Raw genomic sequence first — 20,371 nt, forward strand, 5'->3', positions numbered from 1 at the left:
GGACTAACTCTAGACCTTAAGAGGACTCAACTGTCCTGCCCAGATGAGGCTTAAGTGGTACCTTAAAAGTTACCATTGTGTGCCTTTACTGATTTGTGAAGCATTGCCACATTCTCCTGCTTGGTATTCATAGTTAGTAGTTTCAAGATAAATAGGAAAGACAGTCTTCTAAATTTCAGCCTGAATGTGCTCATCTCTAGAATTTAGCTTGCCTCACAAATAATGAGAACAAGACCATTTTCCAAGCATTAGCTTAGTTATTGCATTGAGAATTGTAATTCTAGAACAGGTGCATTTCTGAAGCAGCTCTGAGGAGGGTTTTGGTTGTTATGGCTTCTCCTTTAATTTTAACATTGAGGCAACTCATTTTCCTGATAGGGAGATGAGGCTCAGCCGTGATATAGCTTGTTTTCCCTGACAAAGATGGGCTGTGAACACAGTCATGTGCAGTTTAGAGTCCAAACTCTTAACTACTAACCTATGTTGGCTCCTCAGAATTAGAGTTCCAATTTGATACTTCTAGATCATACTTTTGTATTTTTCAGTTTGAGGTATAATCTCTACTTAACATCAGTCATTCTTAGGACTGTTTTTCAAGGTAGGTGAGGCAACCAAGGGTCAGAGACAGTCAGTAGCATGACTAAGAAATTGCAGAGTTGCCACGTTAATGCAAATGTGTTTAAATCTAGAGTCTATTCTTTGCCTCACATGACAAAGACTTTCTTCTTGATTTCTGCTCACTGGGAGATTTTCCATTGACAAGTTAGCACCATGCTTCACATAATAGGTACTTACTAAGTATTCAAATAAACACCAAGATTCAAATCATAAAGATTCGTGCTTGAATCCTGGCTCTACCATTTAGTGATAAGATCTTGGGCAAGATATTGATCATACTGCAGCTAAGAAAGGAAGACATCTTTTCTATTTCAAGTTATTTAAAGTGAAAGTCAAATGAGACAATGGAACATCGCTTCACAAGCCATAAAGCTCCTTAAAAACTAAGTGAAGTAGATTCAGTTATGGAGAAGCCTTTATCTGCACTTCTGGACATGGCATGGAAAACCAAATAAAAAGTTTTATAGGTTAGAGAAAACTGTCTTGTTCAAGGGTAATGATCTAGTTTACTGGAATCTTTTTTAAAGGAAGTACTGTGGAGGAAGGGGGGGCAAGGTCAATATACGTAACCTAAACATTTGTACCCCCATAATATGCTGAAATAAAAAAAAGAAAAAAGAAAAAAAAAAGTAGGTGTGACAGTCTCCTAATAAATGGAGATTAATTACATATTCTTAAAAAAAAATCAGCAGAGGGGAAAGGATTTGGAAGTGAGGTGATAATATAAAACTAAGGAGTATATTAGTTTTCCCTAAGATCAAGAAAGCAATACTTTGGATATGGGGAAAAATGTTCAAGATCTGTGTTTTTTCATTTTTCTGTATCCTAAGATTCAGTGAAACTGCATTGTGTTTAAATAATTTTGCTTTATTATTTCCAAGACTGAAGGAATTCAAATACTTTGTTATGCTTTCCACTGAACAACTGAATGATAAAACAACTGAATTATAAAAATGACTTTTAGACCATGTAGAGGGCTTGTTGAAATACAGCTGGATGGACCCTAGAGTCAGAGTTTGGCTCAGTAAAGCTGAGATGGGGACAGAGACTTTGCAATTCTGACAAGTCCCAAGGTAGTGCTGATGCCACTGGTCTGGGGACCACACTCTGAGGACCATCTTAGATGAGTTCTCTCTAGCTGTGAAATACACCCTGAGCTGAGTGTCCAATCTTTGGGCTGAATTAATTCGTTAAATGTGAACTTACATATGGCAGCTCATCTGTCACATAAAGATCTGTTTGGAAGTCACACTTTGCATCATGTGCTAGAGAGAAAACAGGGTAGCTTTTTACCATATATCCATCACCCACTCAAATTTCTTCCAGATTGAACAATGTTTCAAACCAAGTTTTCTAGGATTGTAACTTCCTATTTTATGCACTCCCTTTTCACTGTCATTACCTGAAAATCTAAGTGACAGCCCTCATACATTCTACTTTCTGGTAACTTCTATGCCACGTAACACTCAGCCTGCCTCATTCGCTCAGAATTCTTATCAATTTAAGGCAGTTAAAAGTCACTTGCCTCTCACTAGCTTGCATAAATTATGGTATTAATAGTAGAGAAAAACTGCCAAGCTGCTTCTATATTGAGGCAATAACTTTTGTGTTCCTGAAATTTCATAGGCTTTAGGTTTTGCAATCTAGATGATGTAAGAAAATTAAGAATTGAGATTAAAATAAATGTGGGGAAGGGGAGGGCATTGTAAGTAGAGAGAAGATTCTATTTCACTTAGTAATTTCCATTTTTAGACCAGGAAGCAATTTGTTCAGATTCTGCTTGGAGAGACAGGCTTCCTTCCAGGATAGGAGAAGGATTCGGGAAGGGGAGTAACCATGGCAACCTGCCCAGCTATGTGGGCAACGATAGTATGGGGCCTGCACACACTCAAGAATTTTTATTTCTAGCCTAGTCACTCAGTTTTGTACGGGTGGTCCCTCCCTTCCCACTTCCTTCTGTTATAATGCTGACTTCAGGGGGAAGGATTGCTCCTTCTCTGTAGGGAGTCTGGGAGGGTGTGGGGAAGACTTAAATGAGACCAGCAAGGTCATCTTGACCAAACCAAAGTGCCAGCTTCTAGGCCCAGAACTGAGAGTCACTCCCTGTCTGTTCTAGCGTGAGTACAAGCAATCACGCTGGCTTTGTTAATATTAAATGCTTGAATAATTAACTTTTTCAGGTAGGTGAGGGGTATCCAATTTTGAGGAAGAAATTCTCCATTTGCCTTCAGTTTTCATAAAGACTACACATACTTTAGTTGTTCAGGGGGGCAAGAAACACAAACAAACAAAAACTTTCAAAGTCAGATGGAATAAAGTATTCTAAATACATTAGATTAACAGTCTTCCCACCACCCCTGAGGTAGGTATTATTATTCTCTCCAGATAAGAAAGCTGAAGTACAGAGAGGTTATGCAATGTGCCCCAGGCCATGTAACCTGCACTGTTGCAGCCAGGATTTGAACCGAGGCAACCTCACTCCCAACCACTACCCAATTATGCCAGATGAGAGGTAGCAGCTAGCAAATGAATGTCCATACCCAGCATCATTTGTTCCTCTCATCAGGACTTTGCCTATTTTTTGTCTTTACGAAACGACTTGGTAGGCTGCTTTCCTTCTGATTCCCATGATTAATCCAGTCAGGATATGTTATCATAAATTAGGTTTCCCTTAAACACACATATGTGACATTAAAGCTATTTCATCTAAATGTGATTTTGGCCAACCGCTGTGCAATTCAGTGGCACAGCTTCAACTTTTGAATTATATGGCATCATCAGAGAGAATGCTAAAATACCACATCATGTTACTCAGGTGTTTCATATTGCCAATCTGGTTCCCATTCTGGTTCCGTCTGAAGGGTAGGAAACCTTATGTGTTGGGTTAGTTACCTAAACCTCCTGGCTTGTCAGCTTTCAAACCTTTCCAGCTGGGGAGGTACGTTCTGATGAGCATTAGGGCAACTTAAAACCCCAGAACAGCTCAGTTTTCAAGAGCCTTCCCAAGTATTTCACCATCTCAGTTTTGTCTTTAAGAAAAGCAATAATTAAATCCTCAAGACAAGAGAATGAGGAAGAGAAACATCTAGACCCCTCAAAACTATCCAGGTAAAAAAAATCAGTGGTAGCAAAGTTAGGCTTATGGACGTATGAGGTACAATTAGAAATGAAGCAGCAAATATTCACTGTACTACCAAGAGCCCACGTCTCCACAAAGCCTCCTGCCGGCCAGGAGCCACTCTGCAAGGCAGATGTTTTCCTGCTCTCTTAATTTCAGGTAATCAAGGAATGGTTGAGCTGGCCAACAAATATCACCCCCAATCAGCAGGTCAGCAACTGCCAGAGGTCCTAGTACCACCTTCATGCCAACAAATGCCTTAAAAGCAACACCCTTCAACCCAAACAAGGCGGCTGAAATCCATTCAACTTTTGAAGCAGACAACAAATAGGGCTAATGTACAGGAATTTGGACTTTCAGTTTAATCTAAAACTATAAAATAGAAATGCAAATGGTGGATTTTGTCCTTAACAAATTAGGCAAGACTTTTAACAAGTTCTCCCTCCCCTCGCTTACATCCTCAGGTGAAGATCAACTTGTCCAAGATCACCAGAATGGCAAATACCTATGTATTAGAGCTCAGAGTTGGAAGACATTCCTCTACCATCTACTTACTGTATTGTAGTCATACATTAAAACATAGGAGGGGCTGGGCACGGTGGCTTGCGCCTGTAATCCTAGCATTTTGAGAGGGCAAAGCAGGAGGATTGCTTGAGGCCAGGAGTTTGAGACCACCCTGGATGACAGCAAGACCCCCATCTCTACAAAAAAATTTTAAAAATTAGCCAGGCACAGTGGTGTGTGCCTGTATTCCCAGCTACTAGGGAGGCTGGGGCAGTAGGATCGCTTGAGCCCAGGAGTTGGAGGCTGCAGTGAGCTATGATGATGGCACTGCACTCCAGCCTGGGCGATAGAGCAATACCCTGTCTCGAAAAACAAACAAAAAACAGGGAGTACAGCTTAAGAAGAACCAGTTTCCAGCACAGTCATTTGGATAAGAAGGGATTGATCTAGCTGGGAGTGGGAAGGAAAGGAAGGAGGAAGTTAAGTTATTCACTAACAATAGGACCTTAGGAGGAAACTGATTAAGAATTTGGAAGAAGTGGTCTGTTTCAGAAATACACACTGGAAAGACTACTAGGCATCCTATGTGCTTTCTCTAGGAGACTTTCTCCATTGCACTCTCCATGTTGTAGTAACTGTGGAATTGTTAATTTCCACATATCCAGCACTTCACCAAAAAGTCCTTCCCAAAGATCATGGAGGGCTCAAGCCTCAGATACTCTTGAATTCTCAAGGCAATGCATTATTTTACAGTGTCATTGAGGCCTTCAATGAGGGTACAGACAGAACCTGGGGTGGGTGGGGCAGTTGGCCCAGAGAAGAGCAGCCTGGTCAGAGTCTGGCTGCTGGGGTAAGAAGTGAGCATGGCCACAAGTCTTTTGGTAGCTGCAGTGCTCCATCCTGTCCACTAGTTCCTTCCAATGAAGAGCCAATCTCAATATTGTAAGGAGGATTAATTATACATTCCATCAAAGCCATTCCAGGAGCCTTATCAGACATCTCGAAGGCGTTTTTTGCAGCTGCCTTCTTTCCTTTGCCATTACTTTTGATTGAGTTAGTTATGTCTTACCTCCACCTCCCTCACTCCCCACTCTCCCTGCTTTGCCTGATTAAGGCCAGAGATTTTTTCATTAAGTCACTTTATAGAGCAATAGCAACATTTACTATTCATGAAGTTGCCCCTCCATAATTTTTAAGTTTTTCCATGTGTCTGGAAGCTTGTTTCTGCTCTTCTCATTTTACAGAGTGGCTCTCTTCCTTCCAAACACAAACTAAAAAGAAAGGGGTAAAGGTGGGGGTGGATGGGGTGGAGATAACATCCAGATTCTGTAAGCGTTTTTAATCCAGTTAAATTTCCCTTTGGACTCAAACAGCTCCCTGCTGAAACTGACTGCAGACCTGAATTCCAGGCTCAGAATTAAGTCAAGAGAGAAAGATTACAGAAACAAAAAACAGAGTCAGCCCTATACTATGAAAACTGTTACGTTGACTGGGGCTCCATGGTTTTAACCCATTCATTTTTCCTCCTTTTCTAAAATTCTTACTTAATCTTTTTAACCAGCTTACAGCAGGCAGGCAAGCACCATCTAAACCCTGCTCCCTGCACCGGGGATTTAAAACAAGTTTGTTAAGTCCCTTGGGCAGATACTTCCTTAGGAATGCCGGTGTAAGACAAAGTTCACATTTTAATGCCATATGTTGTCAGTCACCAGGAAAAAGCGTCTCTTGGGCACAAACCAGGTGCCCAGCCTTTGTCGCACGGCAAAAATAAACACCCATGGAGGAGTTAATTAGGCGGTCAGCGGCCACACCAGCGTCCTACCAGGGCTGCCCGCAGACCTTTTAAACAAGCACTCACACACACACAAAAGGAAGCTCTCATTAAATGTCACAAGCTGGGCATCTGGAGTGCGACCCCAAAGGTAAAAGCATTCCGTGACAACATTCCTCAGATGTCAGGCCACAAAACCGCTGGTTTCCCCAAGTACACCGTCTCATTTCTAAGATTCCCCACAGCCCAAGGTCTGCTCCCCAGGGGGGCGGGTAGGGGGAGCAAAGGAGAGAAGGAGGTTTCAAGAAAAAAAAAAAAAATGGAGCCAAAGGGAAGAAGGGTTCCAAGCTACTCACGGGCTAGCAGCGCCTGTGCGAAGCGAGCATGACTTCCCCGCGCCCGGAGCCTCCAGGCTGCCGCGCAGCCGACACGGCGGCCCCGCTTAAATAGCCGCCGGCCGAGCTCCGAGCCGCGCGGCCACTCCCGGCGAGAGAGATGGTTCTAATCAGATGCTGGCAGCTGAGGACTCCCCAGGAATGTGCCGGGATGTTTTTGCTGCCTGGCTTGGTAACTCCCCCTCAACGTGTCTGCTGAGTCTTCCAAACTTAACTGTTTATTAACTCGCGCCGCAGCCGCTCGCGCTGCCGTGGACCCGGCTCCCCTGGGCTCGGAGCCCCACCAGCTGGGGGCGATCGCAGGGACGCGAGCGACGGGGCAGAGCTCTGTGTCAGGGCGAAGGCGAAAGCCCTGGGAGGACACGGACGAGGGGCGGAGGAGGGTGCAAATAAGGACAGGAAAGGGAAACTCCGGAGGAAAGGGGTGGGACCTGCCGAGCTTCGTTTCACAAATCCATTCCCTGAATTGCCACTTCCAGCGATGTGGCACACGAAGTCATCCTAACCCGTAGGGGCCCTTGGAACAAAGGGCTGCCTTTACTTCTGACTTTCCTGACAAGGAGCAGTGGGTCCTAGTGCAGATCTGCAGTTTTTAAAGTCGAGCGTGCGTTGCCCCCTTTAAAGAAGTTATTGCAGATGTGGGTGCACTTGAATTGGTGGGAAATCTATGGGTGTATATGTAAAACTTACTGTATTTATATATGAAATATAACCCTGCATACACAGATATAAAAACAATACTCTTTATGAAATTGATTTAAACAAAACATGTTCAAGTCTATACGTCCTATTTAAATAAGTTATATTTCTGATATAAACAGATTATATATTGGCTTCCTTTACAGCATATATACATCTATATGAAAACACATAACATGACTTTATCTGCATTAATTTCCATAGCATTTCCTATACCTCTATGAAAAACATGAGCTGTAAGAAATAAAATATTTAACAATATTGACATACAGTGCTCAGCAGTCTGGGCACGCCACAGCATATCTTAGTTTTTATTAACAAGCTGGGAATTCATTTTCTCCATATTTTAAAATCAGGAACAATTGTAAAACATCCACAGAAGCTGTTTCTTTTTAAAGAATTATGAAATTATCCTTGTGAAAGCCATGTCTCTTTTCTTCTCATTCTTTTTCTTTTTCTTCTTTTTTTTTTTCCAGTGGGAAGCAGTGTGTAGTAAACTTTGACTCGGGTGGGAGGGGGTTATTGATTTTATTGAGTAAGCAGAGCAGGGGATTTGCATTTTACCTCTAGAAACTGAGGGTTCAGATCGGGCTGATGGGACGCCAAGGATGTATTTTGTGGTCCACGCCTGGCCTCTACTGCTGAGCCACTGTGTAATTTGGGGTAACTCAATGTGAGTGACAGTGTCTGCTCTCAAGTAGGTCAGGCTTGGAACAGCCACTGTGCAGGGGGACTGAAGGGCACAGAGCAGCACAGCTGGCCAAGGAGTCTACCTCTGCTGGCCTCTACTATTTCTGCCATGGGTCTCATTGCCTGACACCTAGAGGCGTGGGGGTAGGGAGAGTGGTGCTGACAGTTTTCAATATTCCTCTGAGGTAATTTGCTATTATTAAAAACATGAGGCATGGAGGCTCACACGTGTAATCCCAACACTTTGGGAGGCTGAGGCGAGAAGATAACTTGAGGCCAGGAGTTCAAGACCAGCCTGGGCAACATAGTGAGACCCCATCTCTGCAAAAAATAATAATAGAAAAATTAGCTGGACATGGTGACACAGCAACTGTGGTCCTAACTACTGGGGAGGTTGAGGTGAGAGGATTGCTTGAGTCCAGGAATTGGAGGTTACAGTGAACTATGATCATGCCACTGCACTCCAGCCTGGGCAACAGATTGAGACTGTCTCTAAAATACAAAAACAAAAAAAAATTAAAAAATTAAATTACAAAGTGACTGTGTGAATGACAAGAGGGATATAAATTTTAGTCCTAGGATGATATTTATAATATTTTGACAGAGCACTTTAATTCTGGTTCATCTTAGAACATAAGGCTTTATTTCTAAAATCCAGAAGTCCAAGAGGGATGGTGCCAATTTCAGTCAAATAGAGGCTTTGACAATTTCAAAGAAATAGGTCTCTCTTTTAACCTCAGTATATAATATTTCCTCAATTCAGAAGTGAATTACTAGCTTTTTAAACTGAAAGACTTTTCCCAGAAATAATAACTTTGTCTGCTCTATCCCACCAAATGAAAGAGATTTGTCTAAGAAGCTAGAAGTAGAAAATGATTTCATCTGCTATAGTTTCAAGAGAAGACATTAGTGAAAACAGTTCATTTATGAGCAGCAGACTCACACATACAACTTAAAATGGACACCTCTTGTTTTATGCAGAAATCTGAAGAGCTGACAGTGGAGAATTCTGATTTGAAGTGTATTTTTATATCTCTAGGGCACTGATATTGCTTCTGGCAGTAATTCAATGTCCTGCTCACATTAAGGAAAAAAAGGAATGAAAATAAATTTAACTCTTTTTATCCCTGGTGAAACATTGTCTTTGTCATATCTAAGTTGTTTAATTTTCAGTAGGTCTAAAATGAACATCTTTGCATCTGGAGAATCACACCAAAATCCACCCAGATGTTCACCCTGCCTACACAAACCATGGTCTTTTCTTCTCACCACTGAAAGTCATGTTTAGAAAATTAAGATGAGGGAAATTCAATGCAATATTTGAAAAACTATGGTCTTTGAATGACAGTTGTTCCTTGCACAAAACTTACTTTTGAAGGAGGGAGAAGGAAAACATAAAGCAGAAGACTGTGCTCCCAGCCTAGGAAAAGGGTGGTTAATCTCGTGATGGCTTGCTGAAGAATGCATGGTTTATTATTAAAGTAATCTCTTAAGATTTCCCTGGAATGTGCTTCCACGGCAACTCTGCCTGTTCAAGCTATCCTATGCATGTGTCTTTTCTTCCATAATTAAGCTGTTAGGTTTGTAAGCTCACAGACCTAACACTTTACTCCTTCTCCAGCTCTTTCTTCTCTCCATTTCTCTACCATTCTTGTCTTCCTTAAACTTCCCATTTTGAATCCTGCCATTTCCCATGAATTGTAAATGGCACTTTGGGGTTGACCGGAAGGCAAACTGTCTGTGTATCTTGATGCCTGCCCAGACACTTAGAGATGTTCACATCAATCAAGGATTGGTTGAAGTGAATCTAGCAAGGTCACATCTTTTTTTTTCCTCCTCCATATCATTTTTTTTTAAATGAAAAGAATGGCTATTGTTCCCACAAAATATCCTTTGACCTTGACTGGTCCTGAATATTTAACATTGCAGAAAAATTGATGCTATCAGATTTGGCAGCTGGCAAGATAGGGCAAATATTGGAGGTTTTTTCATATCTCTATGTATCTATGTATCTATCTGATCTATTGAAGGGTAGTCTCATTGCAGGCAGCCTGGTTTTGTTTTGTTTTCTTGCTTACATTCCCATGGCACTCAGAACTCAATACTTATATTCTTGTTTTGTGCTATATTAGTGAAACTTAGGTCGTAGAGCACTAAGATACTTGGAAAAATTGGAATGTTGTAAAATGAAGTGCATTTAAAATTCAGTGTTATAAATTTTTATAACTAATTACACTTTGTTATAAATTTATATAACTGCACTTTGCTTACTAATATAAATTTTTATAATGAGAAGTTGTAAAGGGGGAAAATACTCTTATATTAATTACCATTCAAATAAACATTGTCTTATTTGGAAAGCAAACTGACAAGAGTTATCAAAAATAAAAATGCATAACCCATGCAAAAAATAATATTATTATTATAGTTATAATAATATGACATTATTACAACTATATATATTATATTATAATATTAATCATTATTATAGCAAACACACAACTATCTGTCCTATGAGTAAGAATCTATCCCCCAGAAATAAAGCATATATAATAATAAACAATAATGTTAATTGCTTCATATTCATAGCAGCAGGAACCTGGGAACAAAGTATGTCTGTCGATGGGGAATGACTGAATAAGTACTGATGCTACCACACTGTGAAATCTTATGTAACCATTTAAAAGAATAAAGTGGAGTCAAGCCTTGTAATATGGTAGTATATCTATTAGATTTTGTTGAGTGAGAAAAGCAAGATACAGAAAAAAAGTAAAATATGTTTCTATTTTAGAAATACAGAAAGCAACACCTACTCGTTTATGTTTGACTACATTTGTTTATATGTGTGTGGGGGGTGATAAGGGAGACTAGAAACTAGGCTGTAATAGATTGCTAAGGGCCTGGGGGAGACAAGGGCAGAGAAAGGGGGTGGGAGCCTTTCAAAAAGGAAAAAAAATGAAAATAATCTGCATGTAGATATAGAGATATAGATGTAGATCACATTTATGCATCAAAGTGAAATGATATATGCACAGGTTTGTGTAATTTTTAAAAATAACACCATATGATTTTAAGAAAAGGAAAGAGATGTAAAAGAAATCCCACAAAATAGCTGTCATGTAGGTCTACCTCTAGGTCTTCCAAAAGTGAGTATTCATTAGTATTATCAATGTTTAATTTATCCTCAAAAGCGATAGCTCTCAAGTTTCAATGTTCACAGCAGCCATCCTGGGAGCTGGCTAGAAGGGCAGATTCCTGCCCCCAGCCTCAGAGACCCCTCTGGAAGTGTGTGTGTGTGTGTGTGTGTGTGTGAGTACCTGGGAATCTGTGTGTTTAATGAGCATTTCTGGATGATTCTGATGCTGGAGTCTTGGGGACCACACTTTGAAAAACACTGCATTTCTCCTGAGGTCAAGAAGATGCTCATTTTGCTATTCTGTACAGGAGGAGAACTATGTGGAGAGATTGAGAAAGGGATTCACTCACAATCAAAGCCACAAGATTGGCTACCAGCCCTCTTTCTCTGCTTAGCTCTCTGATGCCTCAGGCAGGATGCAGGCTCTGGCGGTGTCTTTCCTCCCTGCACTTCCCTAGCAAAGCTTGTTTCAAAGAAAGATCTGAAATCAGCCATTTGTATTTACATATGTCCAGATATGTGCATTTTCAGTCCTATCTCTTACTATGAAATGAAAGCCACTTCTCATTGTTAAAGAGATCCCAGGCATCTCTGTAAGAGCAGGGACAGTTCTCCCGCCGCCCCCCTGTTTTTTAGTAGGTGGAGGCAATTCTCAATTCTGCCCTATACTCAGCTTAAAGATACCCAGAAAGAGAAAAGAATATAGGACTTCCAAGTCCTGGGATGACCCTCTACTGTCCCTGAAGTCATAATATATTTTGCCTTCAAAGTAGACATTTGAAAATTAAAACTGTATATTAGGGACATGATTGCCTTCATGATACAGCAAAGGAAAGTGGGATTTAGAATCAGATCTGTATTAAAGTAATGGCTCCATCTCTTACTAACTGCCAGATTTAGGGCAAGTCACCTTACTCCTCAAGGACTCAATTTCCTTATCTATAAAAACGTCACTCTCCTATCTCCCCAACCCATTTTGACTTTTGGTGGGAGGCAAAGAAAACCATATTCATGAAAGGACTTTGGAAAGTTTGAAACTATAAAAATATAGTAAATTACATAGAATGTGTGCAAAAATACATTATTGCTGGAAAGGTGTTCTTGTCCCAAATTATTTCTACCACCCATATCAGAAATTCCATCCTCAGTAAATCATGTGTTTAGGTAACTATATTGCTCTGGCTGTAGTGAAATTTCTTAAGGCTGAGCCCTTAAGTGGGATAGTCATAAACCCTGATTTTCTAACATATTAGTGAGGATTACTTTAATAAATCAATTTCATCCCATCAAAGAGAGATGAGCGACTTTCTGCTGAAATGGGGATATTGAAAGGAAGGAAAAGGCAGAAAATAAGAAAATGAGTATTAAAGACCAACCTCATTTACTTCTGAGATCCGTTGCTAGTATTGTGAAAGGAGTCTAACCATCCAAGACATTCAATTCAGTCCCCAAAAACTTCCCCTTTACTCTAACTATGTGCACGTGATATGCTTAGGTTTCTGGACTAGCCTCAGGTCTAAAGTGGAACGGCCACCTGTGAATTAAGAAGGAATATCATTTGCTGTATTCATTTAATGCTCAGACTCAAAGATTACTTTTTAATTAGAGAATAGAGGGAAACATATCTGGACTCCAGGGTGATCGAACTCCCCAGTCATTGCGAAGCTTATGCATATGTGTGTGCTCGTGCATATGTGTGTGCTCGTGCATACGTGCGTTTTCTGGGGAGGTACACTGTAGAGTTCACTGCATTATCAAAGTACCCCACAGCATAAAACAAGGTTAAATTCCATTGTATTGTGGGTTTATAGCCATTCCACATTCTTTCTATTTGTTTTTATCTGAGGATTTTATCTGAATCTTTTGTACCAATCGGATATTTATCCTCACAACATCATTGTCAAACAGGTTAGGGCAAGTATTCCTGTTTCCAAAGGTTAAGAAATGTAAGGGCAGAAACTGATTTACTTCTATTTACAGAGAGACAGAGCTAGAAATATTACCCAAGACTCCTGAATGATCTAGAACAGTACAGCTCATGTAGCCAAGACTTAACCATAATGCTAGTGGTTAATGACAACTCTTAAGATTCATTGTACCCCAAGTTGGTCTGTCCACACCTGGAAAGGCATTTTCTGTTTTGCATATCCTTTCATGTAAAGACACTGCCTAATGGAAGGGGGCCTAGAGCAGCGTCACTTGGACAGTGAGAGGACCTCTTGGGAACTAGAACTGAAAGCCCTGCCAGTGTGGCCTCACTAAAATGTACATGTGGAGCCAGGGCAAGAGAACCTTGGGCCTTCAGGGTAGGGGACGGAGAGGAGATCTGTGGCCAGCAGAGCTCTTTTCATATGTTCAAAGGCATGTCATGAGAAAAGTGGATCAAGTTCCCCTCTTTGGCTACAGACAGTAGAAAGAGATCCTGCACTGGGTTGAGTAGTGTTCCCTAAGATTCATGTCCCCCTAGAACCTCAGAATGTGCCTTATTTGAACATAGGGGCTTTGCAGATATAATTTAAATAAGGTCATACTGGATTTTGTATGAAGTCCCATCACCTTCAATGAAACCTTTTTATCTGTCTTGAAATACTTTTTGTTTGGAATATCTTGCCTTTTTATCATATTCTATTTTGTATTTAGTACAATTCTGGAAATAGTATGTCTAGGTATGAATCCCAGCTCCGTGGCTTACCAGTTGTGTGATCTGAGAAATATTGCTGAACTATAAAGTAAGGGAAATAATAGAACTTCCTTCATAGTGTTATCAAAATTCAATAAGCAAGTATGTCTAAAGGGTTTACAGTTGTAGTTAATACATAGTACAGTGCTGATGATAATGTGAATTTGTCCAAACATCTTAAAAGAATAATTTTTAAAATATCAAGTAAATTTAAAAATAATCTTACCCTAAAACTCAGAAATTTTCCTTCTAGAACAGACTGGAGAAACTCCTACTACTCATTTGCCAAGAAATATGTCCAAGAATGCTTAGAATAGCAAAATGTGGAAACAGTTTAAATGTCTATGAAAAGGAGAATGGACAAGTCAATTGTGGTTTATGCATCCACTGGGAATATTCTAACAATAATAGGAATGGTGGGGATGTGTGGCCCAGAACTTCTTGTAGTAATGTGAAAGACTGAGTAAGCAGAACGAGTTACAGAAGAAGACCTAAAGCATAGTGCCACTTATATATGGCTTAAAATATGAAAAGAAAATTATTTTTTACTTAGAGATACAAATATTCATAAAAATGGGGTTGACGAATCACAAATTCAAGGTAGTAGTGACCTCAGAGAAAGTAGGGGGATAAATAAAAGGAAGCTTCTATCACACTGGTAATATTTTTCCCTTTGATACTGGGTACCTGGGTGTGTATTGTTTTACTTTTATGTCTGTTTATATAGACACTCTTCTAAGTACTTCACAGATACTAATTTATTTAGACCTCGTAATGATCCCATGGGTTAAAACCTACTATCTCAATTTTACAGATGTGGAAACTAAGGTTACAGTACAAGTTTTTGGCAGAGCCAGGCTTCCAGCCAGGTAGTGTGGTTCCGGCGTCTGTGCTTTTAACCCCTGTGCAGCACTGACTCTCCTTAGACTTGTACAAAGAAATGGAAAGGCTGGGAGTGGCACTGACTCCCCAGCCCCACTTCGCAATGTCCTGTTATAGCTCTTTGCCTTCAGTCCTCCAGGCTCCTTGTCCTTCTCTGTCTAATTGTAACTTTGTACCTCAGCGCCTGTCATCCTTCTCTTTTCCCTTTATCAGTGCCTCATTTGGATGCATTTTTCTGGCTTTGACTGTGACCTCAGCACCCTTTCCGGGCTATCTCTGGTATCTGGATTTTCCCTGTGAGACTCTAAGCCTGGGTCTGGCCCCAGCTGCACAAAGGTTGGTGAGAGGGAGAAGAGAAAATGCAAGTTATACATTACAGCTGAACACAGACACAGGGGGACACTGAAAAAGGAGTGTTTCCCTGAGAAGGGGTTTAAGAGAGTTTAGGTAGAAGTGGAGGTGGTGGTGGTGGGGTGTGTGTGTGTGTGTGTGTGTGTGTTAGTTTAAGATATAAGCTGCTGTTTTTTAGAATACATACTAGTGGAAGACACACGTTGTGGGGCTAATCCCAAATAACTGATAACCCTCAAATAATTTCTACCTGGCTTTCAGACATAACGCCATCTAATTGGGGCTACTCTGATTTTTTTTCCTCTATGGCAAAGTAATCATATTTATTTTGCTTAATATTCAGACTGATTCTCCGCTTTGGTCTCTCTTGGTGAAAGGACATCCCTCCAGGCTAGTCCAAATGTCACCACTTGCTTCTGTTGAAAGAGGACTCAAAGCTCCTGAAATCCATGAAATGGGCTTCTGCTGGCTTGCTGTTGTCTTCCTCTTCTGTGGAGGAATTGAGCTTACCAAAATTGTATTTGCTGAAGAAACACCACCTGGGAAGGCTATGCTGGGCATGGGTTTAGGAGGAGGGAAAATCAGCCTAGAACTCTCCTAGCTGCTGCTGAAAATGCATAAGTCCTACAGTCATTTTGCTGAGGCCAAGGAGGAAATGTGCAATCACAAAGATTAAGATGCATTTATCTGACAAATAGACGCTTTTTGTTATTATGGCTTATACTGAACATTAGGCAGTTTTAAAAACTAATGTTAGACATTAACCACCCCTAGTACTGTTGATAATAACATACATAAGTTGGAATCCTGGCTCTGTCATTAACTATTCATATGACTTTGAATAAATTCTTTAACTTCTCAGAACTTTACATTTTTCTTATTTATAAAATGGAAAGTCATGCTTGTACTGCAAGTTTAATTTGAGGATTAAATAATATTATTATATTATTTTATGTCCATTATTATGAATGTAAAATAAACTCCTGGCAAATAGCAAGCTCTATGGTAGGTATCATTGTTAATGTCAGGAAAAAGGACACATTCAGGTTCTTCCTATTTTAAGATTTGTCTGCTACAAAGAATTCTTAAACTTTTGGTGTTTGCGTCCCATGTCTGGTAATGAATACTAATTGATGACAAAACACTTGGTTAGGTAGCAGGTTAAGTATTGATGGGAAAAAAAAAACTCTGAATGTCTTTGTGTATTATTCTTATTGTCCGATAACCTCTCACTATCTCCATTGCTACTACTTTGGTCTAAGCCATCATTGTCTCCACATGGATTATTGAAATGAACACCAACTGCTTTTGCTCTTATTCTTCCCATAGTCTGTGGTCAGTACAGCAGCCAGTGATCCCTGTGAAATATGTCCGGTCATATCACACTTTTGTTTAGAACCCCTCAATGACTCCCACTCCCGCCAGAGTCAAAGCCAAAGCCCTTACAACTGGCCCCCAAGGCTCTGTTGATCTGCTTCCCTGAACACCCCACCCTACCTTTTTAACTGCTTTTACCAATCTTCTTCTCACTGTTTCACCACAGCCAGCTGGTCTTCTTTCTCTCCTTTAAACGGATCATGCTCATTCATATCTCAGACCTTCACACTTGATAGTTTTTGCCTGGACTGTCTTCTTCCACTTTAATGACTGGTTAGGTCCCTTAACTACTTTAGGTATTTGCTCAAATGTTACTTTCTCATGGAGTGTATTTTTGACCATTGTACTGAGTTGAATAGTGTCCTCCAAAGATCCCACCAGGAACCTGTGAATGTGACCTTATTTGGAGACAGGATCTTTGCAGATGGAATTAAGTTAAGGTGAGGCCATACTGGATAAGGGTGAGCCCTAAGTCCAATCACCAATGTCCTTGTAAGAAAAGAGAAATTTGGACACACACAGGGAAGAAGGTGACATGAAGGTGGAGGCAGAGGTTGGAGTGATGTAGCTGCAATCACAAGGAACACCAACGATTGCTAGAAACCACTAGAAGCTAGGAGAGAAGCATGGAACAGATTCTTCCCTATAGCCTTTGGAGGGAGCATGGCCTGAATGGCTTCTTGATTTTGAAGTTCTAGTCTCCATAACTGTGAGAGAATAAATTTCTCTCAAACCACTTCGTTTTGGGTAATTTGTTATGACATCCCTAGAAAGCTAATAAACCCAGGTTATTTAAAATTGCTGCCCTACTACCTTATCCCTCTTCTCTGATTTACATGTTTTCCATAGCAGTTATCACAAACTGATAGAGCTAGATGATTCCTATGTTTCCCTTCAGCAATATATTTCACTGACTATCAGCAAATCACTGTAGTCCCCAGTCATCATGATTTAGCTATCCCTTCTCACATATTCTTCCAACCTGGCACTGTTTATCCACACGTGAATGACACTCTAATAAGGGGACTGCCAGCCAAACTTGCACAACTTCTATTGTCCTCTTGTCCCCAGTTTGAGAATATAGCTGCATATAGTTTGTCATTGCACCAACACAGATCTATTAAAACAAACCAAACCAGAAAAAGAAAGAGGGGTAGTGTATATTGTTAAATTTGAGGATTTGATTTCTAGTAGGTCCAGAATATAGACCTGCTATATTCTGTACTTGGCATATAGACAAGCCAAATTGATTCCTGCCATTTGGTAGGTTTTAAAAGATCACTTCTGTTAGACACAGTGGGAAGTACACAACCAGCTATGAAACTAACTTGAAGTATATTGAATCTAATCAAACCTCAAGATATATCTACCAATTTAGAGAAAATACACTGGTAGACAGTAGACTTAAATGGCGCCACCAAGCATGTCAGCCAAATTCAGAATGTGGTACAATCCACAGGACACTCAATGTGCTGTCACCAATAATTCAATGGAATTAACAAAATGGAGTACGGTGGTGTGGGAAAGACTACTAGAGATTTATGGACACTTAAAAAAATGCAATTTTGTGTGTGAATCTATGGACTCTGGTTTGAACAAATCAGTTGCTAAAAGATAGTTTTGAGATGAGAAATTGAAATTTTACAAGATATTAAAAATTATTAATCTTTCAAGTGTGTGACTGTATCACCTTTATGGGATAGAGTTATATAATAAAGTATTTGTGGGTGAAATGACAAGATATCTTGGATTTTTTAAAAATATAACCTAGCCCACCCCTAAAATTGAGGGGAAATAGACAAAACAAGATTGTCAAAGCAGAGTGGTAGGTTATGTTTAGGCTCACTATACAATTCTTTCTGTTTTTGTTTATATTTGAAAATTTTCATAACAAATAAAAATAAAGATCACTGCTACCATTAGGCATCCCATGGAGTTCATCATCCTTTCATTCATTCATTCCTTCACCATTTTTGATGTGCCAGTTACTGCTGGGTCACCAGGTGGGTGCTGTAGATAACTAGTCATAACCTCACTCTAGGATTTCTATGATTTATTTCAGAGAGCTTCCCACAGTAAGCTATTTTATAGAAAAACCAGTATCATTTCAAGCATTTAGAAGCTCAGAATTCAGACTCTGGATATCATAGTACCTCATGACTGAGAGTGTGTTTGACTTTGTTTCCCCAATTCCTGTTCCCCCACCTCCAAGGTGTACCCTGGGATCAAGGATCAGTTGAGTCATTTTTACCACTCTCCACCCCAAATTAGGCCTTATTAGAATGCCCAGGCCAGGGCCTCTCTTTGATGTCCCTATGCTCAAGTGCTTTTTCCTCTTGGTTACTGATTTCAGACAGGAGTCAGATGATTTGCAAAATGACCTGGTATTTCTTGTCTGCTTCACACCACAGGGGCGAGGAGAACAAATAGGTACAAAGTCTGTTTGGCTTCAGAGCCCTAAGAAGAGACCTGTATTGCTGTCATGTGCTTGTCTGATGAGATGTTCCAGAGTCTGTTTTTCGTTCTCCTGGCTTTGTAAAGTGAGGAAATCAAATCTACAAAGCTCCAAGAAGATTTTCTGTCAGGGGCTTCTTTGATAGTCAGGCCATAGCTGCAAAGGTGATTCTACATTGTGAAGGTACCGCTAGTATTTGAAAAGGGGGAGAAACACTTTCCTTCCTTAATCTCCTGTTGCTCAAGCGTAAGTAGCACCTCTACCAGTGGACAGAAACAGGAATGGGATAGAACTTGGAAGCAACATTGATCTTGATGAAGATGATGCCCAGTTTGCATTACTTGCATGTAACTTTATAGGTTAATAACTTTAAAAAAAATATTCTCATTTGATCCTTATATTCCTCTCACAAGTGAGACCATTATCATTATCAAATGTTTATCATTTTAAAGATGATAAAATTGGATCTCAGGGAAGTGAGGGACACTTTCAAGTGCATGTTGATTGCTGGGGAAGGTACCAGGATTCAAACCAATTCTCCTAACTCTTATTACCCTGCCCAGTGACTTTTCAACTACTCTGTATGACCTCTTAAATATTCGATAAAGGAAAAGGAAGAAGGATATAGATATTAGAGTTGTAAAATTATCCATAATGTCTCCATTAGCACAGATGCTTTGGATTTAGCTATATTTTAACTCCCCCCCCCCAGATGCATATCTTTGTAATCTCTAAGTATCTCTAAGCCTTATAATGTCAAATTATAGTGGTTTTTATTTCTGTTTTGCCTAAAATATTTTAATTGGGTCAGAATATTATTTTGGTACTGTTTGCAATATATAATAGAACTTGGTCCTCATCTTTCTCTTTAGGGCTTTCTCTTCTTGAAGAAGTAGATTTCTTGCTACATAAAGGTGGGATCTTTCTGGCTTAGGCCTGCCATCAAGATAAAACAACTATCCTTTGTTACTGGATTAGTGTAAGTCTCAGAGTAGTGGTAAATCGGCACACTTGTGCCCTGTGAAGAAAGATTGCCCAGAGGAGATGTGAAGGGAGCATTAACTTCTCTTCGTGGCCATCTGGTTCTTCTTAGCTGAGGAATGCCCACCGGTTACAGCAGTTCTGAGCAAAACTCAAAGAAAGAGTTATAGCCTTCAATCTAAGCAAGGAAAAAATGTGAGGGAATAGAGGTAGGGCTGGCAAGGAACTGCTGTTTACAAAAAAGTAAAACCTGATAAGAATCTAGTTAGAAAACTCACCCTTTGGATTGGGAAATGTTTTGGGCTGAAATAATCTTTTTGGAAAATTTGTGCTATTCATTTTTATTGAATAGTCTCTAAGCTGAACTGCCATGTAAGTCTGAACACAATAAAAATTCAAGGATTTTTTTAAACAATACAAATATGTATTAATAACTGAAGAAGTGAAGATATTTGTCATTTAACTAAATGGATCTTAAAATATAAGATACTCTAAAGAACACAAATGTTAATGAGGAAGTGAAATCATAGGGTCATTTATTCATAACAAGGAAGGCTAAAGTTTGATATTCCTCAGTGGAAAAGAGACTTTTTCCAGTCTAACAGAGGGTACATCAGATTGGTGTGTGGTTGACATGGTGTCCAACACTGGCATACCCATTACATCATGTCTTGTGGTAGATGACTAACCCTGATCCCAAATGTCTAACTTAAT

General features: G+C 40.0%; 1 protein-coding gene across 3 annotated transcripts in view; it reads right to left on the reverse strand.

The window, feature by feature from the left end:
- Positions 1–6,710, reverse strand: part of DAB2 (DAB adaptor protein 2) — a 52,316-nt gene extending 45,606 nt beyond the window's left edge. For all 3 annotated transcript variants that reach the window (XM_069492259.1, XM_069492258.1, XM_069492260.1), the window contains exon 1: positions 6,368–6,710. The gene's annotated coding sequence lies outside the window, so the exon portion shown is untranslated. The remainder of the gene's footprint in view (positions 1–6,367) is intronic.
- Positions 6,711–20,371: the final 13,661 nt, after the last annotated feature.

This window comes from Eulemur rufifrons, chromosome 17 (genome assembly GCF_041146395.1).
Source record: "Eulemur rufifrons isolate Redbay chromosome 17, OSU_ERuf_1, whole genome shotgun sequence".
Lineage (NCBI taxonomy): Eukaryota > Metazoa > Chordata > Mammalia > Primates > Lemuridae > Eulemur > Eulemur rufifrons.